This window comes from Otolemur garnettii, unplaced genomic scaffold (genome assembly GCF_000181295.1).
Source record: "Otolemur garnettii isolate 467f Iridium unplaced genomic scaffold, OtoGar3 scaffold00148, whole genome shotgun sequence".
NCBI lineage: Eukaryota > Metazoa > Chordata > Mammalia > Primates > Galagidae > Otolemur > Otolemur garnettii.
This window is the reverse complement of record NW_003852543.1, coordinates 1,902,440-1,926,807: the sequence shown is the minus strand read 5'-3', so window position 1 is coordinate 1,926,807 and position 24,368 is coordinate 1,902,440. Positions and strand designations below refer to the sequence as shown.

Here is a 24,368-nt window from a genome sequence, read left to right as displayed (position 1 = left end):
TCCCGGGCCTGGGGACTCTCCTCCTCCTACGGACACCCACAGGCCTGCAGGCCACAGGGCAAAGCTTCCTCTGGTGCTCACAGCCCTTGCTGTCAGAACATGTGGCAAACAGGACAGGCTATTTATTTTTGAAACTCGGTGTTGTTCTCCCTAGTACCTTTCCCCAACGTCTGCCTCACATAGATGAGTTAGTTGAGTCACACAGACTCCTGTAGCTTTTGTTTATTTGTTTGTTTGTTTACTTTTCCCTAAAGGCCTCACTTGCTAGTGGCAATGGAGAACTGGGAGGAACACTGCCCAGATGAAATCTGTCTGGAAAACTAGCTTCCTGTTTTGTGTTCTACGACAAGCTAGCATTTCCCAATGTGGCTCAAAATCTGACATCTGGGCCCAGGATTTCATAACGCGGTGCCTTCCTGGGTGGGCGAAGAGAAACAGGAACTAAGTAACGCATCGGTGGCCAGCATGAGTAGAAGGGGAAACCTGGCTCCTTTAGTTCACCACTAAGAAAGAGAGGTGGCTGACCAACCTGTGTGCTCACCAGTCCTCTCACTGCAGAGTGAAATGAAGAACCCAAATGTGCCAGCCCAGGTGGGCCGTGGTCCAGAACATCCTCTGTGCAGATCTGGACTGAATCACAGTGAGGGGGGCAGGGTCTTAAGGCTTTTCTGACCAGCCTTTCATTTCACAGGTAAAGAAAGTGAGGCATACAGAGGAGGAGGTCAGAAACCTCTCAGAGGCTGGGACTGGGACCTGGGTCTTCCACCTCATCCCTGTGGGTGAGTGGTCAAAGCTGAGAAGATTCTGAATTCCAGTTCACCACTCAAAGCTTGAGTTAGCTTGTCTGACTTTGCATGGATGAATCAAATCCTGGTGACTCCATGTTGGTCTGGCCATCTAATTATCAAGGAAGAAACCCAAGATGGGTTGGGAACTAAAAAGGCTTGGCCTGACTCACAGCTGATCACACACACACCAGGAGCTTCTGGTCACCTGGGTGGGGAGGCAATCCTATTCCTGGCTTGTCTGACCTTTGCTATGCCTGTACTTCTCTAATACTCAGAGGGCCTTTTAGGTCTCCTCACTGGGGAGACACAATTTTGCTTTTCCCTAGATCTGAGGAATGGCCTTGGGTTACACACATCACGTGGAATGCGATTCCTTATCAGGGCCCCCAAACGCAGCCCTGGGGGTGTTCTGCACACTCCCTGAGCTGGCTCCCAGACTATGCTCTTTCTGTTCTGACAGCAATCCAAAGAAAAGCTCCTGGCATGGGAAACTGAGAAGGGGAGAGAAACAGTGGCTCAGACACTTGCTCCCAGCCCCAACCCTGAACTGGGCGGTTCTAAGGGCAGGTGATTTTGTCCCTCAAGCGTGTAAATCCAAGCCTCTACTTCCTGGGCAGTAAGAACCAAGGCTGGGGAAAGTGGAGACCACTAATTTAGATTTGCTATAATGTCTGAGGCACTGCCTCAGAGAGGTCATATCAGGTTCTCCAGCCACCCATGTGCAAAGACACACCTGAGCTTGCACCCCCTGGCAGCATGGAGGTCTTCATCAACACATAGGAAAAGTATGAGTAAGCAACTCACACCCTGCCCCTTAGCGCACATCAGATTCTGACAGCACGGGATGCCTGATTTGAGATACCGGAAGAGTTGCCAAGGAGGATGGGGCCTGCTCACCAAGCCCAAGAGGTTCAGCAATTGGGAGTTTGCTATTTTTGACAGAACATTAAAACCTTGCAGACACACTCAGGAACTGTTTATTGCTTGTCCAGGCAGATTTCAGGGATGAGACAGGGTTTTTTGTGTAAATCAAGCTCTTGTGCTGCCAGAGGTGATCTGTCTCTGACGGGGACTCCATGTCAAGAGCTCTGGCCATTTCTCTACCAGCAAACTTAAGAGGCTTTCCAGGGGCACCCCCCACCCTTGGAGGTATCTGCAAAGTGCCTACACATGGTTCAGGAAGGCTCTGAGTCCTTGAGTGGGGATTTCAATGCCCCTGTCAGCAGAGTGTGTCAGTCCCAGGGCTGCCCTGAACACACCTGGGTTCACCATCTATTGAGGTAGCTTCCATTGTGTGCTTTCATTAGGCTTCACCTGAGCCTTCCCTGCCAGGGAGCACCCACCCAGGGAGGTCTACACCTGGCTGGTAAATGGTGGCATCAGCTTCCAACCCAGCATCCTGGTCCTGGTGCTCTCCTGCCTTCTGGGCCACTAGGGGGATCAGAGGTGATTTAAACACCCAACCCCAGAGAGTCTTGCATGTTTGCCTGCATTTGGCTATAGAGAGGTACCTACCACAGTCCCTCAGTTCATTCCCAAGGTGAAAATAGCAAGGGTTAGTGAGCCGAGGGCTCTCACTAGATTGTTCCCTGGTCCAGCATCCATACCCTGCACTTGGGCTACTTTATCTGCAAAATAAAATACATTTTTCAGAGAACCAAATCCCCAAAACATGTTAGCTACTTTGTAGTCTGGCTGATACCGTGAAAAGCCAAGATTAGGTAACCTTGCTGTGTAGTTACTGAGAAATCTGAGAAATGCAAAGGGCCTTCTGCCTTGACCTCTAAATTTGTGGTAAGACATATGAAGGGACCTTAGGGTGGCAAAAGTAGAGACAGCCAGCAGACTCCATGGGATATGGTCTTTTAGGCATTCCCATCTCCCCTCAGCCCTGGGCATTGGGCAGGTCTCTACATCAGCAGCATCCCAATCTGAGAATCTGTTAGAAATGCAAATTCTCAGGCCTCCTCCCAGATCTTCTAAACAGAAAACTGTGAGGGCAGGGCCCAGGGATGTGTATTTGGGGGACAGCCCCAGGTGATTCAGATGCATGAAAGAACCACTGGTGGCAAGTGAAAGCTGCTCCTGGTGACATTCTTGGACGTGGGGCCAAGAATGACTGGTGTGTTGGCAAGCTACTGGTGTTCACCCGTAATCATCTATATGTACACCAAGCCACTTGCTGGACGGCTCACTGCTGAGATCCACCATGGGAGGAAAGAGAGAGCAGCAGGGAATCAGTCTGGAATTGTCAACAGTTTTTAAGGTTCACTGGGGAGCACTGTGGGCAGCATCTCTCCTTTCTTCTCCTTTTCCTGGTGTTGGTCATCTGCACGTGGGGCTGAGCACGGTGGGGGATTTAGCCTGCACTGTGTTCTCTGGTGACTGGCCACATTTCTCCTCTCGCCACCCCGCCCCCCAACTTTGCCTTCCTGTCCTCAGCTCACTGTCCTGGCATGCTTTGCCCGTGGAGAACACTTGGGACATAGGTCTGACAGCATTTCTCTCAAATAGGAGAATAGAAATATTTTCACCAGCTCAACCCTTCTTGCTGCCACCCTGGGAAGGAGAAGTGGGCACAGAGCCCTCCCCCATCCTTTCAGGCTCTGATCACACCCACCTCTGTGCGCGGGGAGTGAGTACCAGCAAAAGGCTCATGGTGGGATAGGTAGGAGGCAAGAGACGACCAGGTCAAAAAAAAAAAAAAGTTGAAAAAAAAAGTTTGTTTATCATGTTAAAAAAACTAACCTCATACAGGAAGTATGAGAAGAAAAAGAAGAAGAAAATTTAAAAAAAAAAAACAAAAAACACCCGGCTGTGATACTGGAAGTGCCCACACTAGTTACAGATAAAATATGTATTCCTCTGTTTCCATATTTGATTTTGCAGGGATGGTAGGAACAGGCAGGGCGGGACACTTGGGAGTGACAGGATAAAGTGAAGAGGTGACTGGGTGCACTGGGCACAGGCTTGCCAAGCACAGGGAAGGACCATGTCCCCATTCAGATCCAGGTCCCTGCAGGTGTGGCTGTCCCAGCCAGACGTGGAGAAGGGGACACCTAAAACAGAAACTGCTCTCTGCGGTCCGGTCCTCCCACTCACCTGCCCCTCCTATTCCAGGTCGTGCTCCAGTGTGTTTCAAGTGAAGAAGTAAGAGTTTCAAGGTCACGACCACCTTCCTCCTCAGCCCCAGCACCTGTCAGCAAGGGAGACACCACCCTCCCTAGCCTTCCATCAAAGCCTGAGGCTCCACAGACCTTTAGGACAACAAAATCAACTGGCAGACTTGAGGGCAAGTCCCACCAGGGCAGGCAGGAGTCAAATTTGACTCCCAAGTCTGACTCCTAACATGGACCCGGGTGCTCTCTGTGAAATGTGGTTCAACTGGATTTTTTTAAATGGAGGTGGGGGACTCACAACTACCCCATGAGGATTAAAATGGAGAAAAATACTGAGACTAAAAGCTATTTCCTCTTTCATAGATCCAAACGATAAAAGAATAGGAAACCAGAATCCCCCCTCCCCATAATAAAAAATAAATGCAAACACGATGTAATGTATACACATTGAAAAGACAGCAACTGAAGGAATTAAAGTCATTTCAAATGCTGTCAAAGAAACCCATTGAAAGAAAGGAAGAAAATTGAAAGAAAGAGAGCGAGAAAGAGAGAAAGAAATTCTGTGTACCAAAATCTCAAAATAGAACCAAAACCTGCAAATCATACTCAGGAGTCTATTGTGAACCTATATTTTAACACACTGCTGAAAAGGTTAATTAAATTTTCCTACCGAAACTAAATGTGGGCTGTGAAAGAACATTAAAATGAAGAAAATTTCCCCGTGGCTGCTATTATATTATCACCAAAGCCATCAAGTTTCAGTTTGAGTTATTTGTATTTGTTTGTGAAAACAAAGATTAGATAAGTTGAAACATAAACCTCACACTAATTATTGCCCTGGAGTATCTGATTTTTAAGACAAAAATTAAGACCACCACCACCACCACCACCGTACACTCACACTGGCACACACAACTCAGGAAAAGTCAAAACAAGAGAGACGAGGGAGAGGATGCTGTTATCTCATCCTCGCATTTGAAAAAAAAATGTATTGTCTCAGGTAAAACATTAATGTTTGTTTACAGTCTGTGGAGATAACGGGAGAGCCCATGTGTACTTTGGGTTGTTGAATTTGTTGTTTAACTCTATGCCCAGGTAGAGAACTTTTAAACTGCAAGCTCTGATTTTTGTTCTACACTTGCAAAAGTGTCCTAGCAGCCATACAATTCGAGGTCCAACAGTTGGAAAAAAACTAGAAATTAAATATTGCTTTAAAAGATCAAAATATTAGCTCTGAGACACTGATAACCAGGTAGAGTCTGGATGGCACACAGGATTCAGGGGCAGAGCTGACTTTTCATTCAAATGGGTCTAAGGTGCCCCGGGAACACTTTGTTTTCTGAAGTTTTAAAGGAAATCCAAAGGTGAAACAGTTAATTGAAAACTATGGGTGAGCAGAAACTTGTCTTCATGTATTTCCATCACAACATAAACATCAGAATTAAAAAAAAAAAAAAAACATGCAAAAAGAAAAAAAAAAAGAACTTCAGTGGTCTCACATCACCGAACAAACTGTTTTTCTACCTATTTTGTGTTACTGGCTTTTGTTATCAGCCCAATCGGCAAATTGTGGCCAATTTTGTCATGGTTTAAGCAGACATTTTGTTCCCAAACTGCTTTCAACATTTTAGCTACCAAATACAGTTTATGAGAAAATGAACAAGCCACAATACAAACAAAAAAAGTACCTCTTCTTACAAAATTAACCCCAGGTTAAAATGCTCCCCCCCTCCTAAAATTATAATCATTTGAAAAAAAGAATTCTAGTAAATTCAATTTCTGAAACAGCCTAAAGCAGTCTTTCCTGGAAAAAGAATAATTAATGATTAACCTCCTGATGAATTTTGAAACCAACTACATAACATTCCCTGATGCCGACCACCATGACTCCATGAAACGCTTTTTATGCCACGACATGTCATGGTTATTTTACAATTCATTTGGTTTTTGTAGAACCCAATATTGTTTGAAGCTGCAGCTCAAGACTCTCAAGGAGTCAATTGAACTTTGCTAACATAAAATAATCGGTTAAGCAGTTATTTACTACTGAAAATAAATGACACCCACGTCGTTCATGTTACATATTAATATTGAAACCAAATGGCAGTCGTATACCGCAAATCATTTCATAAAAAAAGACACCGTGTTAAAATGAAAACTCAGGGTTCTGTTTTATAAAAGCATTATAGATTCAGATGAAAACGGTGGAAGGCTGACCTGTCTTTTCACAATTTGTTTTGCTTAATTACCAAACAAACTGAACGTGAACAAAGAAGGAAAGATTCCTTCCTAAAAATTCAAAAATCATCACCCAAAAGAAAAGCAGCATTTCAGACAGAAGCCTGAAGAAAACTCCTTTCTGTTTGAATCTTCCCTCATATTTGAAGGCAACAGCAATATGTACATTTTTAGCCTTTTAAAATACCAGCATGCCCACACACTGTCTCAGATTAAACCAAGGAGAAAATGACACATTGTGAAACCATTTTCTAAAGCTTCTTTTCCTGATAACACTAAGGCACTTACAATCAAATTAATGAGTTTCTAAAAAGCCCAAACAACTCTCCATAAAGAGACAGAATTGTTTACAACAACCTGCAGATATTTCTAGATTGTGCAGGCAATACTTTGAGCATTAGTCCTTGCTATTTACATTCAGAGAAGCTAAGCCATTTTTAACCTCTCTCTTGGAAAGAAAGACTCCTCAGTACTTTGGCTAATTAAACTGAGGAACACTTTGAAAAACACCAGTGGTGTCAGCCCAGGATTTTCCTCATTGCCAACCATTTAAAAATTAGTTAACTCTTTTGCTCACATTCCTGGCCCCAGATCTGTGTTCATCATCCCTTCATCCTTACAAATTCTGAAAGTAATAAAGAAAGAGCACATCACAGAAAATAAGAAGTCAACGTTGCTTCTCAAAGGTGGACTGTTTCCACAAACAAAAACCAGCCAATAAACAGGGGAAGGGATTACAAGCAAATCACAAAACTCAGGAAGAACACTGAGAAAAATCTAGATTGACTAACAGAAAACTTAACATGAGGAATTTTAAATCATTGAGCAGGACAGACACATTCGTGGTCAGTTTGAAAGATTCTCAGTGAAAGGTCGGCATGGCTTCTGGGAAAGTTGAACCAATGACAACATCAGTGGAATAACATCTTCCACTCGAGACAGCGTGTTATGTTGTTTAACACTATAGCTAAAACAGGTGACTCAGAATTTACACATTTTTTCTGAATGTTCCAATTCTTTCAATATTATTGGACTGATGATATTTTGAAGCAAGCGCCCTGGCTTATGTAAGACAACAGCATTTAAATACAGACAGCCAAAACCACCTGGAAAAAAACAATATAATTAAAGTGGAGGAGGATTAAGAAGACTGTGATAATCACCTAATTTGCTCCTTTCAGACATTTTCTATCTGAGAATTTTAATCTAGAATACCTGCCCCATCTTCGTGCACCATAACTGTAGGTTCACATTCAGAAAAAAGCCTGACCTTAACCAGTACTTGCCACTCTTTAAAACCACACATATCTTCTTCCCCCGATGTAAGACTTGGGAAATGAGGCTGATTTTAGTCATCTGGAAAGAGTGAAACAGGACATGGTCTTGAAGCACTTTCTTCAGAACCGTTGTCATTTTAACTTTGTTTTACCACAACAGAAAAGGCCGTGCCCACGGAACAAATTCAAGTTCACCCTCAATTGTATCTGTAACCCTGGAATTTCTTAAGAGGAGAGTGGCACAGCACAAAAGCTCTCATTGAATGAATAGTCAAAGATTAAATAAATCAAAATGTCAAGTCTCACATATTAAAAATTAATGCTTTTTAGCACAATTACCTCACAGGCAACCTAGCTAATTTTTCCTTCTTCCTTTTCACAGTATGCAGTTGTTAACAACAAGATTTTTTAAAACTTTGTTATATTTAGAGACATTCCTAAGTGTAAGGAAAATATGGTTTTCCTCTCAATTACCTTTCTACTGGAAGTCAATCTATCATGTATGAAATGATGACAATTTTGTTAAAGCAAGCTGGCTTTAGAAGTTAGGGCTGACTCAACTGTAAAATAAGAAAATTAAGCTCTCTTTCTTTTTTTTTAAACAAAGAATAATTTTCTAGAATCTAGAAATAATTGCAACTGGGGAAAAAAAATAAAATAAAAAATAAAGCCAACCAGATAGAAATGACAGAAGCTAAGAAACCCTCATTCTTGCCCTACCAAAGAGGATCTCCTGAATTTTATTTTCTATTTTCCACAAAGACAAAATTAAATCATTTCCTAGCTATAAAATTAAATATGTAACAAGCACAATACATTTTTACAATCTATTACATACCAAGATGGTATTTCTAAATGAACACAAGAAGGTGAATTGCATTTCTTGTAGAAGGAATCCAAGCCCCTGTGTTGGTGCTATTGTGAGTTGACAAAATGGATCCAGGCAGCCAAACTAAGGAGGATTTTAGTTGTAAACTCAGATGAAAGCCAAGTAATTCCCCTCTCACAAGGTCTATTAGTACAACTAGAAGGCATTGTAGATACCCCTGGACCATGAAGAGTGGAATGTATTTCCGAGTCACCTCAAACCTTTCATTGATGCTGGCTTAAAAGTTGTTTTATTAGCTGTAGGGTGCCAACCAATCTCTTTATCAAAGCCAGCTGAAAACAAAACTGAGAGAAACAGCTTGTGGTTTCGCAAAAAATGTATTTACATGAAGTATATTTTAAAGGGAGTTTGATCATTAGGTACGATGTCATCTGTGATGTGCGGTGGGTTTGACATTTAAAGATGTCAGAGGTTGTCAGATTTATCTCCAGTCTATACTTAGTTGAGATATAACCACTCCTGTGAGCAGATCTTGGGGTTGTTGATTTCCAGCCCAGCAATCTGAAAATACTTAACTCTTATTTACTTGACACTCATCTTTTCCATGTCCTGTCATGGCTTTACCTAAGATTTATCAAAAAGAAAGTGAAGCCAGGGGTGACACTTGGAATATAAGCCCGCTTTCACATCTAGTCCCCCAGGTTGGTGACAGGCAAACAAACCACAGTGAACAGAGCATGACCAAAAAGAATTACTAATAAATGTACATTCCCTGAAATCCAGAAGGGCCCCCAGGTCTCCAGCCTCCTACTTTATTGTGACTTCTCTTGAAAAGAACATTCTGACAAGACGGGATTTCCTTCAGTTAACGCTTAAAAATTATCGACGTCAAGGAAAACCCAGAGTTGACACCAAATTTTTTGCCTCAATTAAACCCGCCTCAGTGGAAGTCACATACCGAAGAAGCGGTAAAAGATCTCACATAAACATCTCCCCTCAGGTTTCTTCAACCCGAAACACAGTTCAGTAGCTTTGTCAGTTTGTTTAGCAATCAAACATTAATGCTTTGTATCAAGAGATGAATAAATGAATTACTACCTTTTAACTGTTGTAAGAATGAGGTTTGGTGAATGTCTGAACATCCATTTACTTTTTTTCCAAATGTCACCTTCCATCTTGCTGAATTTGTTGAGGATGAAAATTAAGCTCTAAGAGGTAAATTAACACATCTAGAGCAGACCCAAACAAAATCACCACCCTGTAGTCCACAAGGCACCTGAACCACAGAACCTCATGCAGGGACTGAACAAAAAGAGAAATGGTCTCCAATACTACAGGACAAAAATATTCATTCAATTAGGAACTCTGTCTTAATGGCTTTCCACTTTAATTCATATTGCAGAGGTCCAGGGGTGCCAGTCCTAGGATGTCAATACGGTATTTACATGCAGTGAACAATATACTTTTTAAAGGGTCACAGGGAAAAAAAGTTTTACAAACTACACTATTCATCAATTATTTTCCATAGTTTGGTTTAAAAAGGCCTTCTCCCCAAATTCAACTCTTTCACTATTAATCTTCTTAATTTGAAAAAAAGTTGTGGCATAAAATCTGACCATACCAGGTTGTCATTCAAGTCCAAGAGAGCTAGGCCAGAGGAAGTTCCCACCCGAGGTTCTGACAGAGCAACTGGAAAAGGAAGCAGGCCAGGGGGACAGGGAAAAAGCAAGGGACAATAATGACTGTGACCTATTATCTGCTCTGCACCTGTCTTTCTTAGCAGGAAATAGCAACTTTGATTTATGTTATAAGCTCAAAGGCACCAAGATCGCATTTACTAAGACCTCTCTCCCCCTTGCCTGAGCTGTGGTGTTTGGTTGAAAAAATATAAAAACCAGTGCATGAACACCAGGAAAACTGGCCTGCAAGGAGGAAAGTGCTTTTACTCGGCACTAAGTAAGCACCAGGGAGCTCTGCTCCTGCGTTCTCTTTGAGCACCAGATTGAGATTCTGAGCCAGTGCACACAAGTCCTAGGGACAGCTGAATCAGAAAATTTGCTTTGGGATTGGTTTCAAGAAGCACAAAAAAAGTATTACAGTACAGCACTAAAGCCCTGCTGATGGCAATGCTAGCTGCACATTGAAACATGAAGTCCTCCATGTCAGCAAATCAAAGGGGCTTCCTACACCATCAGGGTCTCCTGCCCGCCTGCCCCGGCCCAGGAGTCTACAAGAAGCCAGAGAGGCGATGTGTGCTGCCCTGAGTGGCCCTGCCTCCATCACTGCTTTTGTTGTTGATACTGTTCCTACTGCGTTTATCAGGCGACACTGTCTGCAAAGCTTGTTCTCTGCTGCTGCCTGTTGCTAGGGAAGGAACCCTCACTGCTGCAAAAGAACAACAGCAGCGCAATCTTCACTTGGCAAACAGCACAACTGTCTCAGTTCAGTGAAAAAGTAGAAATAATCCTTAAAAATATCCTTACTTACATTTTCCCTCAGAAGGATGACAATGTATGCCCCATAACGGAATATCTATTTTCACTATCATAATGTTGGGTATGGGGGCATTTGAAGTGGATCTTATTTCCGTATTAAATTTCTGTCCTTTGTCACCAACCTGGGTGCCCAGGGTGACTGCCGGCCCTTAGAATAGCTTGGCTATGGATCTTACTCAGTTGTCAGCCTTCGTTTACTTTTTTTTTTTCCCTTGGAGAAAAAAGCAAACCACATCGTTGAAGCATTTAAAGACAGAAACCAAAGGAAACTGGGTTTCCAGGCTTTAAGCAGATGTTATTTACCCACAATTTATTTCCAAGAAGTTACTGGGTAAACTGTTGCCATCCTTCATTAGTATGTGATTAGAAGCACAAGATCGTCGTTGTGCCAATTATCTAGATTTGCTTCATGCTAGTGATAAGTGAAGGAGAACCTCTATCCTCAAACCCTGACTCACCTCCATCCTTGGGCTGTGGCTTCCCCAGCCTTTAATGTGCCCTTCACGGGGTGGCCGGAGTCTGGCTGCTGCTGGTTGCAGTGACTAGGAAGCTGGACACAGCCCAGGAAGCACTTCTCTCTCCAGGCGGCACCACCCCACACTAAGGAGAAGTCCAAATGGTACCTCTCGGTTTTCCCTCTCCCCACAAGGATGGACCTTGTCACTGGGCAACACAGGCCCCATACTTGGGTTTCCCTTGGATAGTCAGGTGTCCAGTGTGGAGACTGGCTCCATCAGGTCCTCAGGTGGGGAAAGCAGGGCCTGGGTCTTTGGTCCCCACTGTCCCCCTGCCCAGTGCAGCATTTGATTCAGAGTTGGCACTGAACTCTGGGTGGGTTCATGATGGTCAAATGAACATCATGAAGTCACTTCCTAGCTTTGGACTCAAGTACAGTTTGAGGTTGACAGAGATTGGTACAAGGAGATGAGCAACGCTGACAACCGCTAGTCACTGAGGCACAGTCATTGCTCTGTGTCCACAGGTCCGTGGATTCCATCAACAATAGTTAAAGCAGGCGTCCTCAAACTACGGCCGCAGGCCACATGGGGGCCACCAAGGACATTTATCCGGCCCGCTGGGTGTTTTTTCCACCACTACCTGTCCTGCTTAGCAGCCGACTCGTCCCAGGGCCCACAGCCTGGTCCTCCAACAGTCTGAGGGACAGTGAACTGACCCCCTGTTTAAAAAGTTTGAGGACCCCTGAGTTAAAGTATTTGAACAAGAAAAAAAGTCAAAAATAACCATACAACAATATAAATAATGCAAATAAGAAACAATGCTTTAGAACAACTATTTACATAGCATAGGGCAGTATGTGGATAGGTTATATGCAAATATTATGCCATTCTTTACCAAGGACTTGGACATTCTTGGAGTTTGGTATCTACAGAGGTCCTGGAACCAATGCTCCCTGGATACCAAGGGATAATTGTGCTATCCTAGGCCCACAGGGTAAATGATCAAATTTGCTCAACCTTCTATAACAAATACTCTTATCATCCTCATTAGAATAATAAGGAAGCTGACAGAGGGGTGGTAACCTGTTGCCGATGACAGTAAGTCCAGTGTTGAAGAAGGACTGCACGTGTCTGCCGGCCCAGCACATCTTGCCTTCTTACCATGAAGGCATTAGGGTCAGTGGCTGCCACCCCACAGCCCATACGGCCCCTCCCCTGCCTTCCTCGTTGAACTGGAACTTCTTTAGGACAGATGCTACGGCAAGCTCAGATCACCCTGTCTCTTCAGCACTAAGGACCTTGCCTAGAGCAACATGGACACTGGAATATATTTATAGGACTTTCAGTTTTTAAGACATGTTTCGCCATCACCTGCACACTAGGACTTTCTAAAGCAAAGAGAAAAACAGTCTTCAGTATTGGTGTTTGGGTCTCTGCTAAAAGCCAGAAGTTAGTGGACCTAAAGAAAAGTCAGGCCTTTCAGAATCATTCTGTACATTAATTTCTTAACATGTACCCATTCCATTTCCTGTCCAAGTGATTAGCACGTGCCAGGATGAAGCCTTTTACGTTGACATAGATTTAAATAAAAATCTTTCCACAAATTGCCAAGTCAGCAGTGCCTCAAAATAAAACAGAAAAGCAAAGCTACACAAAGGTTGTTTATCCAAGTAAATAACATTTATCTTTGGTGGTTTGCGTGTGTATAATCTTCATGATCGACGCTGGAATATGTCTGGCACACCTAATTCAAGATTCTGCTGAAAATTCTTACGGGCAGAGATCAAGGAAAACAGGAGGGCACCCTTGCTGGGAGGTGGCCTTTGGTAAATCAGAAGGAACTGCTTCAATCATCAGGGTCTGGTCTAAGGTGTAATAACCCTGTGCCACAGGGAGTTGAGGTGTGTTGGGAGAATAGGGTCTTTCATGCCAAGGAAGGGGTCTAATGTGTCCTCACTGAAATCAGAAACATCAGAATATTATTACTATCATTGCTATTATTATTAATTCCCTTGGGTTTGCAAAGTAGCTCTCAATTCACAGGAACTTTTATGGATATCGTTTCATCTAAACTTTAGAACTTGCCGGGAAATCAGGAGTGGGGCATATTTACTTATTCCTTTGGGTCACTGAGTTCTGCATCTTAGACCAGTGGTTAACACAACTCCCAAGCGCCAATGCGTGCATAAAAGTTTAATAGCGAGATTTGAGATTTCAGATCTCATTTCTGGCCAAGTTGCAGGAAGGGAAGGGTCACATTTGGAGACACCCCTGTAAATCAGGCTCCTGGGCCTATTCCCTGACAGCATCACAGCAGTAGTAGCAGATTCTGGGAGCGCAAGATTGTGTAGGGCAGAAAAAGAAAGAAAGAAAAGAAGGCACACAGAGCTGCCTTTCCCTTTCCTGGGTCAACCCACTTTAGACTTCCCTAGACACTCTCGCTCCTGTGGGAGCCAGGGCACTCCAGGACCACTCCCACCACTCTCCAGAGAGACTCAGGAGGCCGTCTGCAGCACTGGGTCACGGAGCTCTGGCTCCCAGGCACCCATGTGTGCATGAAATTCTAATAGTAAGATTTCAGGTCTCATTTCTGGCCAAATTGCAGGAGGGGAGGGGAGGGGATATTTGGGGACAGACCTATCTTATCAGCAGGAGGCCTACAGTTTTCTCCCAGGGGAGCTCTCAGATGGACTAGCCTGAGTTCTCCCCTACTTGGCTCGAAGCTCCATTCTGGGGGAGTGGGCGGCTGTGGTTATGGGGAAAGCCTGGAGGCCTCCATGCAGGGCCCTTCTCAGACCATGCAGGCCACTGGGGCTTCCTATTGCTTTACAAAATGGTCAGCAGGATCTTATCACCCATTTAGTGGAAATCTTCTTTATGTCACCAAAAATTGGAAAAATAAAAGTTGTGCTTCTCTTATTTGCTTCTTACCTTGGCCTTTTTTTCTTCCCATCAACTAATATATTAGGAGTGGTTTCAACTGTGTAACTTCCTATCTTTTTTTAAATCAAAAAATATAAAAATCCTTTTTCCAGTCTTTTTTTTTAAAGCAACCTATGTATATACAAAATGTCAAAAAAAAAAAAAAACACCATATTTTACGAAAGGAAAAAACTGTATTAAATTTGTAATAGTCAAGCCACATGTGACTTCTGCAATTACAAGAGGAACTCAGTGTGACTTGTATTCATCTTTTGGAATTGGAAAATAGTGAGTATTGCAATTTTAACACAGTTTTTCCTTTCATAAATTGTATATACTTTTTTTGGCACCCTCTGTGTTTGTGTGTGTGTGTGTGTGTGTGTGTGTATATATATATATATATATACATATATGCTCATTCTTTTTTTTTTTCTTTTTAATGTAGAAAAAAGGGATGAAGAGGACCCAGAAGGAAAAAAGAAGAGGAAGAAAGGAGAGAAAGTTTGTGAAGGAAAGAAAAAAGAAGGGGAAATTGATGTCAATACTGACCCCACTTGGACAGAAGTTGAAAGAAGCCATAGCCGTTTTCTTCCTTTCTTTTTTTTTTTAATGGGGAATCGTTAGGGTCCAACCAATGGCATAGCCTCCTTCTTGACTTGCATATTTATTGCATGGGATATTTAAGAAGCAGTTGGAGAAATTAAAGGGAAAAGGTGCTCAGGTCCCAGGCTCTCACTATGCTATGGAGCAAGGTCCTTTAACACTGGGAAAGTCACTCTTACCTTGCTACAACAGGATCACTTTGCCTACCAGGCATTGTGGAGGACTGTTTTAAAAGCAAGCTAGGACACTAAGCCAGTGGATCTCAAGACTGTAAACATGACGTTGGAAACCTCTGCTATGGAAACCGATCTCTTTGCCTCCAGGGAAAGAACAAACCCAAAGAGGCGACTCAGGGAGGTGGCAGGGGGCGTCCTTCTTTATAAATTAGAGGTTTAGGCTCGGCGCCTGTGGCTCAAGCCGCTAAGGCGCCAGCCACATACACCTAAGGTCGCGGGTTCGAATCCCCAGCCCGGGCCCGCCAAACAACAATGATGGCTGCAACCAAAAAAAAAAATGACCAGGCGTTGTGGCAGGCGCCTGTGGTCCCAGCTATTTGGGAGGCTGAGGCAGGAGACTCGCTTGAGCCCAGGAGTTGGAGGTTGCTGTGAGTGTGATGCCATGGCACTCTACCCAGGGGGATAGCTTGAGGCTCCGTCTCAAAAAATAAAAATAAAAATAAAAAATAAATTAGAGGTTTAACGGAAAATATTTCAATAGTGCTGATAATTCTGCAATTTATTCAGAAAGTCAAAAGATGGTTTTAAAAAATAAAGGTACACCTATCACTTTGTCTTTGCAGTACCTAGTTGTCACACCATAAACACTACTTCACAGCAATAAAAAGGCTTTTGCCAGAACTGATTGCTAAGTTTGGGAAGGCATGGTTTTTATGGTGACAAAAAGCCCAGCTTTAGGAACTGAAACAGGGAGAGTCTACCCAAGCGTCCAGCAGCTCCTGATTCAAGGCAGGTGTGCAGGTGTCCAAGTCAGTTCTGTAATAAACCCACCACTGGCTCTCGGGCAGGCAGCCCCAGCCTGACCCAGTGTTGCCACCTTACATATGCACCTGTCTCAACACACACCCCAATCACCTCTTTCTTCCTCCTGTTCATTAGCTTTTCATTCTAACCTTCTTTGCAATGTCAATGGAACCGACATGCCAGCTTGTTTCTGATAAGCCCATTTCACACTCTGATGGACACTCTCTTGTCTGGAAATTTATTTCTAATATTACATTCTAGGACGTCCTCCCCTGGTTTCACCCCATTACTCTGGTTCCCCTTCTTTTAGCATGCTAACTACTTCTTTTACCTCCTGGGTATCAGTAACCTTCACATACGTTGAGAGTTATGGTCTTTTTGCTGCCCAAGCTGCCTTTGAGCAACTCAACATGTTTAATTCTGGAGAGCCTTCTTAGCACTCAACTGTTCTCAGTGACTTTTCCCTCTGTCACTCTGGGTTCCCTTTTTCTCTTTCCTTCATCGAGGTGTCCCCAGCTGAATGGGTGTGGCCTCTTTCAGAATCAGGGAAACACTTTTCAGATTGGGAGAAATATACTTTAAGCCTAAAATGCCCAGCTAGTTGAATTACAAAACCAACCACAGAAATAGCCTGGAACAACCCTGAGATTGACTGGGATATTGCAGGCTTCCCCCCGGGATGCTGTGCAATCTCTAGTGATAAGGCCACCAGAACTGCGTTCACTCACACAGCGTTTTCCTGAATGGTATTTATATGAGCAATGGATGAGATTCAACAACCGTTTTCTCCAGCAAGATATATTTTAGAAAGCGAAAGGTGAGCTGGTTTTTTAGTTGTGGTGCTACCTCATTTGGAAAGAAAAAGTATGCCGTGCTTTTGTTTCACTGAGATGCCTGTCTCACACATTAAGGTATCTGCGGTCCCACACTCAGGCAATGCCTTCAGTTCACGCCGCCTCCTCAAAGCATTATTAATGCTGATAATGGGCCCAAATGTGTCACCAGAAAACCTTGTTCTGGTACAGTGTTTGCTATCAGGAAGTAAGTAAAAATTGCTACAAGTAGGACAACAGGGTGTGTAGGTATGATTTAGTTTTAATGATATGGAGGTAGAGTTTTAAAAAAATATCTGATATGGCTTATGAACTTATATGTTGATAAGAGATGTAAATCAGCATCAAAAATAAAAGCACATGGGTGGCGCCTGTAGCTCAGTGAGTAGGACACCAGCCCCATATACCAAGGGTGGTGGGTTCAAATCCGGCCCCAGCCAAATTGCAACAAAAAAGGAATCACCTAAGCCCAAGAACTGGAGGTTGCTGTGAGTTGTGACGCCACGGCACTCTACTGAGGGCAACAAAGTGAGACTCTGTCTCTGAAAAATAAACAAATAAAAAATAAAAATAAAAGCACATCATAGAAAAGGCATGGGGAATGATATTCCAAGGCCACTGAGGGATGATTGACATTTGTTTCATGATGTTTTAGCTCCTAAGCTAACATCAAACACGTGCAAAAATCATATGGATAATTCTCACATACCTATGTGTATACTGTTAGAGCTTTCTGGAAAGTGCCCAGCCATGTAATATGAAAAAACAATGGCTGGATACTTTCTAGACAGCCCTTGTTCTTCCCTTAGTAAAATGGTGCACTTTTGAATCATGGGGTCAATGAAATCTGAACTGAGGTCATAAAAGCACAAGTACACCAAACCGAGTTCAAAGCTCACATAAAGCATCCGTGTCTACACCCAGAGAAGCTTTGTGCTGTCCACTCTGAGAGCCAGTGCAATGCCGACGGCCAGAGAGCCACTTTGTTTCAAACACAATTCTGTCATGATACACAGGCCTCAGAGTCTAATGGCACTCTAAGGTCATGGGGCACAGGGGAACCCGTCTCTGGTCTGGGCGCCTTCCCCCAGAGGCCGGGCAGTGGAAATCGTGAGCTGTCTAGATTAAAGGATTAAAACGGCCTTGCTCTGGGTCTTTATCAGGAGGCTAATCTAATCAGTGGCACGTTTACTTAGAATAAGGAATGACCCGGTTGGGAGGGGAAAGCAAAGGGTCAGCAAAGAGCTGTGGATGGGGCTCCTGCCACGGAGGCTGCATCGCTCCCAAAGCACAGGCTCTGGGATCTGTAAAACAAGAGGTCTGGACTAGGTGGTAGCTCTCGAGACTCCCCTCCACCCCGTGTAATTTCTATAAGTCCTTGAGAATCACATCTACCTTCTAACTTCATCATGCATAGTGATTTAAAAGCCCTATTTCTGTGAATGTGTATTTTTTTTTTATAGGACTAAAAAGAAAACATAAAGTTTACCATTTTAACCATCTGTAGGCATACTACTCAGTGTGACATGAAGCCCATTCACTGCTATGTAATCATCACAGTCCATCTCTAAAACTTTTTCATCTTCCCAAACAGAAACTATCGCCATTAAACAAAAGCTTCCCATTCTTCCCTCCCCCTGCCCCCATCACAGCCCCTGGGGACTACCCTTTTCCTTGCTTTCCTCTATGAATTTGACTACTGTGGGTATCTTATACCAGTGGACTCGTAGGATGCTTTTAAATATTCACAAACATCCTCAGCATCACAAAGGTCAAACAAGACTCTAGTTTATTTTATACGCTGTCTCCTTGCCATCCTGCTACATGTAAATTACACTAAAACAGAGCGGCCCTCTCTCGGGCTGTGGGCACGGGGGACGCTTTCACCGGTTTACAAAATGGAAGTTGAACTCAAGCATCTACCAAGCATCTCGTTGCATACAAAGCGTCTGTGCAGGGATAGCGCCCGGTGAGAAGCATCACAGATGTGCTATTTTGGTTTGGTAAAAGGCACACTTTCAAAACTGATATTTAAAAAGTCATTTCAGAAGTAAAATAAACCAGGCTGCTATCTCATACCCACCATGCGTACTCAGTACCCGGCTAGCCACTCACCACTGAGAAAAGCTGCTCGAAACAACAGGAAGCTGCTCATGAATCCTAACATTAGCCCGGGGTGACTGTGAGCAGAAAATACACTGAGTAATTCCCCTAAAGATGAGATGACTGAAGTTGATTATTTACTTAGTGTTTAAAAAGAAAAAAAATCAGCAAAAAACGGAAGGGGGTTGGGGAAAAAGTTTTCCTTGTGAACAGACAAGATAAGTTTGATTTTATTTTTAAAACTTCATTAGTAAATACCGAAAGTTGTTGAGAAAGACAGCAGAAATCATTTGTTTTGTACAATAAGGAACCACACACAGCTTGCTGATTTTCTCCACTTGTAGGCTTACAAGATGAGCTGCAACATGACAAGAATTAATTTCATAGGCAAGCAAATAGGAAACACGGATTTCACAGGTAAGCTTAGAGAAAATATTAATGTAACAGGTAAGCCCAGAGGAAGAAATGATGCCATACAATTGGGGGGGGGGATATGGAGATAAAAATCAGGGACTCAGAATAGACATTAGTTAAAGAGCATTGCTTACTATATCAGATTGACAACAAAATGTTGGTGTGGCCACATGACAGTTCTAATTTAAAATAGAAATCTAAATCATATTTACCTTAGATCTGAAAAGCCTGATCTTGTGGAAAAATTAAGGCCTGACAGACGAAACAATATGAACATGCTGCATTTTAATTTGGAAGTGGGAAAAGGTCAAGCTGTTTTGATTTCTGATACCTCTCCTGTTGGAGCTATTACATATTTGCTATTGAAAAACATTGAGGTTAATAACCAATATCATTGTTTAAAAAGCCTCACGTGGTTTGCATAGACAGGTATATATGCTATGAAAACTACAGAATATATGAATACATATAAAACATAACCTATTACAATAATCAAGACTTTATTAACAGACTGGCTAGGAAAAAGGGAAAAATCTTGTAAAAGAGCAAATTCTTGATTTGGCACAGTTAATTGTAGGCTTTCTTAACTATGTAAGGGGAAAGGTTGGAGGGGGTATAAATTCATATCTATTTATAGAGGAGAATAGATCTTTTGAGCCAACGGACTCAACACTGAAGCTCTGAAGTGACACCACTGAAATCCTCTCCTGTTTCCTTCTTTTGGACAAAAGCAAACATTGAAGCAGCACTGGCCTCGCCTTGGAGACAAAGGCAGCTGGAGTGACGGCCACACCAAGCCAGCCTCTGTGTCCAAGCACCGTAGGATTTTGAAATCAGCAAGTCACCAGACCACCCACTGAGCTAGGAGCAGAGGCGACCACTTCATGGAGAGAAAAGAACCGTGTTTAAAATGAAAGCATTATCAAGGTTGGTCTAAACAGCTGGTAAAGTGACCTTCAGGGAAATTCCAAAATGAAACAGACCAATGTAGTTTTTAGTCCCTTGTAAAACATAAAATATGAAAAGTCAAAATATGCCGATTAGGCTCTGTGTGCTGAAGTTTTAGAATGACTAGAACTCCATCTGTCATGGAAATCCCGACAATTTTACAAGCGATTTAAGAAAAACCTATTTCAAATTGATGCTTAGTCATGGTACATCTTTTGGTAATAATGTCCAAAATTTCATGTCCCCATGGCAGAACTCGTGAGTATGTGACCTTCACAGGACTCTGGGGCATACGGGGGTGGGAGCAAGTTCCAAAAACACTGTTCACGAATGACTGCTAGTCAACTTGCATTTGACTGTGAAAGCCCCAGTGGAGGACGACAGGGACAGCGTAAAATGTCTACACGACAAGGCAGCGTGGTTGTGTTCTAGAACCCTGGCATCTGCGGGTGAGCACAGTATTTTCTAATGAGTAAGAATGAAATCAGTGAAAATGCTCAGCATTAAGGGGAAAAATAACTTATCTGCTCTCTAACCACGGAGCTCAGTCATCTAAGAAAAGCCTTCATAATTTGTGAAAACTGTGCCCAAATATACAAAAGTAGCCCATTGCTTCTGACAGAATATTTAAACCTGACTTGACTTTGGAGTTTTAATCCAAGTATCTTCAGTTCACATTTCATTGCTGGAACATTCCATTTAATGACAAGGCTCACTTAGGTGGGTGAAGTTCTTGACCCTGAGCAAAAACTAAAATGTTAAAAATAGTCATGAGAGTGCTGAACATCTACGTAGTCAACTCTAGAAGGTGCAGTGTGTTCAGGGCACACGGTGCTCACTGTCTTCAAGGACAATGACCACGGTGCTAGACTCCCAAAGGAAACGTGGTTCATCCTGGGAAATTCGGGCTTCTTTTCAGCTATGCCGTAAAAGGTTTGCTGAACACACTCAGCATGGAAACCTTTTCCCTTCTGGATTCTTTCCCCAGAACCTGAGAGAATATTCCCATGCCTAGCCCCATTCTTCCTGGAAGGGCTAAATCCAGAAAAAGCATTCCTAGGGTGTCTAATTGTTGAGAGCCTATTATGCCCAAGAAGCTTGCTTTTTTTTTTCCAGGTGCAGAAAAACAGAGGAGCGATTTGTTTACTCTCTCCCATTTTTTGAGGTTAACAGCTTTGTTTAAAGGCTCGAGCTGTCAGATCCCCAGAGCAGGGTCCAGGTGGCCCGAATCTGTCCCTTTTACTCCTACCCAGCCTTACACTCGCCTGACTGATCTCTATCTTTTTTAGTTTTAACATTGTGTTTCACTTAGTAAATCAACACAAAAATAAAAAAGGCAGAAGAGCAGACTTAGGACAGGTCTGGGACTGTGCAGGTGTCAGATGCAGTCTTGGGGGTGGGGAGTTCCACTGAGGCCTGGAGGGGTGTGAATTAAAAGCCTGGGGTAGGGGTGCAGGGGGAGTTCTGTGCCTCTGGGGAGGAGTGGAAGTGAGGCTTTCTTTTCCCCCTCACCTCCCTGTCAGGAGAGCAGGTTGTGCTGGGCACAGAGCCTAACCCCCCACCCCCCACCCCAATCCCTCCTTAGCAGCTCCTACTTCTTCTGCTCTCCCTTCCCTCATCCAGTGCTGATTCCCGGCACCCCAGCTGTGGGAAATCCAAAGAGGTGGCTCCATAGTAGGAGGCAAAAAGCAAAGCCAGGTGGGGTGGGGGGTGTTTAAAACTCCAGGCCTGGTTCTTTAAGCCCTGACACAAAGGTGGAAAGTTCTGGAGGGGATGAAAACCCAGTGCTCTGTGTTGAACAACTGGGGTAGCACTCCCCTGCTGGGACCATGACTCCCCTGTGCTCTCAGAGGCCAGAGCTTCAAAACCCTTCCGTTCACACCGGCCACAACTCACTGAAAGCAGGGGTGCTGGAGGGGTGAGGGCTGTTTTCAGGAGTATCTGTTCTTGCCCACAATTAGATCTTGCCCAAAGTGGATTATGAAATGTCTCAAAGTCTTACTAGGGTTGGTAAAGTCACTCTTCTTAAAAAGAGAACACCATTTCAGATTTTCTTAACACAATGTTCAAATGACAATGAATTAAATAGCTAATGAAGTGTCCTAAAGAGAAACAAAGGCATGCATATTCCTATTAAATTATTTGCTCCTGGGTCTTTTACACACACACCCCCCATCCAGGAGAAATACTGATAATATATTCTGGTGCACTCAGTCTGAGGAATAAAGAAGAAAAATATATTTTCCATAGAAATTGTCTTATTCCCCCTCCTTAAAACTCTGCAACTTCGTTCAGGACACATAAGACGAAACCGCCAGAGTGTCTGAGCAGGCCCCACCAGCTCTGAAGGCTGAGCCCGCCGCAGGAGGGAGGCAGCCGTGGAGGAGGCACCGCAGCTCCGGGCCAGCTTCATTTCTTTAATAACACTACCACCTACAGGGACTGCTCTGAATAGGAAGGACGGTGTGGGGGAGCTCACACAGCCTTACAAGGAAAACAACATTCAGAACAATTGCACCACATTTTTTTCAACTTCCTGTTTATTAGTATTTTATCTAAGAGCAGAACAAAAGTCTGTATAAATGGGGGAAAAGAAAACAAACGAATGCACGGTCAAGTCCTGTTCTCAGTGCACACTCACACCACCTCTTCAAGGGCTAGGGCATTGTGTTTTTTTAACTGAACCCACCTCAGCCCTTCAAATGTCTCTGATGACAGAGGTTAAGATGAAATAAATGAAATTCATTATTTTATAAGAATTATATTTTGTTAACACATTTATTATAAAAAAGAAAGCCCAAAGGGGCTTGTTTTCTGCACAGCTATGGGACAGCATTCATTTCTACACTGGACAAGTCCACATTTTATCAGTAAGAATGTATATTTTGCCAGAAATGCCCATGAACATGACCAAAATGCATGTTCTGCCCCCCATGCCTGCCCTCCAGCCATGTCTGTGCAGAGCTTGCTTGTGTAAGAGAAGGATGAGGGTGTGGGGGGGAGGTAAAGGGTTCCCAGGTCTGGGATGGACAAAAGGCTGGTGATACCTGTATTCATCCTCAAAGAAACAGGGCCTCTCCTGGGTCCTTCCAGTAAGTCCTGAGGTCAGTACGGAATTGTCAGTGATGTCTGTGAACTCTGCCTTTCTCCCTAACCTGACTGCGGTGATGTTCTTTGAGCTCCATCTCTGCTTGTCTTTTGCACAAGGCTCCGGGCCAATAAGGTTGAGGGAATAAAGAATGAATGGCCATAGGACTTAACCCATTAGCCTTGACAGCCACATTTACTCTTGAAAACAGACCAGAATGTGCAGTCTGTGGATGTGTGATCATCAGCGAGGCCTTGGAACAGGTCCACTGGACCCTTGCTCTTTCATATCTCCAGTTATAAACACCACTAAGCCTCCCTTATTTTGAATAGTTCTAACATCCTGTTTTCTCTACTTAAGAAGAACATCTAGGTATTTGGGATTATCAACTCGGAGAATTGCCTAAGATTGTTTTCTACGCCTCAGTTGTCAGAAGTTGTGCTGTTATTTACCTCGTTCACATAAAAATGAGGAGACATCAATAAGAAAAGAGAGACCTCTTATTGGGTGAGGTAACAAGAAACGTATCTGCAGATACGGAAGGCATAAATCAAAGCTGAAATGTGAACTTAGCACTGGTCGAGACCAGTTTAACTAATCAGAAACAGAACTGCAAGTGCTCTAGCAGAACAGCGTCTTTCCCACTGGCTGCCAGGGCTACGAAGAACGAATAGTGAACTGAACAATCACGACAAACAAGGAAGGTCATCAGACAACACGGCAGCTGTCATCCGCTGGCTGGAGTCATCCCTGAGCACTCACCATGTGCACCCAGAACATGGCAGACAAAGAAACATGGGGTGGTTTTCAGTTTACTCTGATCAACCCTACCAGGAGTCAGATCTAGGAAGGGGACCCTTATTTATAAAATATTCATTACAAAATTTTTACAAAATATTTTTCTATGTGTTGATATATAACAAATATCTCAAATATAAAATAGACAGCAGAACCTCCTATAAAATAGTCAGAAAGATGAAGCTTGACCATATCAAGTTGACCTAATTTTCATAAACCAGACATGTACCACACAGACTCAGTGGAAGTTCCTTGTGTCGGTCACCTCCACATGTTGACCAGTTCCTTACTGTCCCTTGGATGGTCAACTTACAGAGGTTCTGCTCTAATACAAGTTTGTTAATTTTCCTTTCTACACGGGACACCCTGTATTTATCATGTACGACGTGAGGTTTTAAAGTACACATTGTAGCTCAATTGAACTAACGCACATCACCTCACATTTGAGGGGAGGAGAACACTTAAAATTCACTCT

The 24,368-nt window shown here is 43.3% G+C and overlaps 1 long non-coding RNA gene across 1 annotated transcript in view; it reads right to left on the bottom strand.

The window, feature by feature from the left end:
• The window catches only part of LOC111728297, a 61,070-nt gene that overhangs the window by 1,526 nt on the left and 35,176 nt on the right, over positions 1-24,368 (bottom strand). The window lies entirely within an intron of this gene.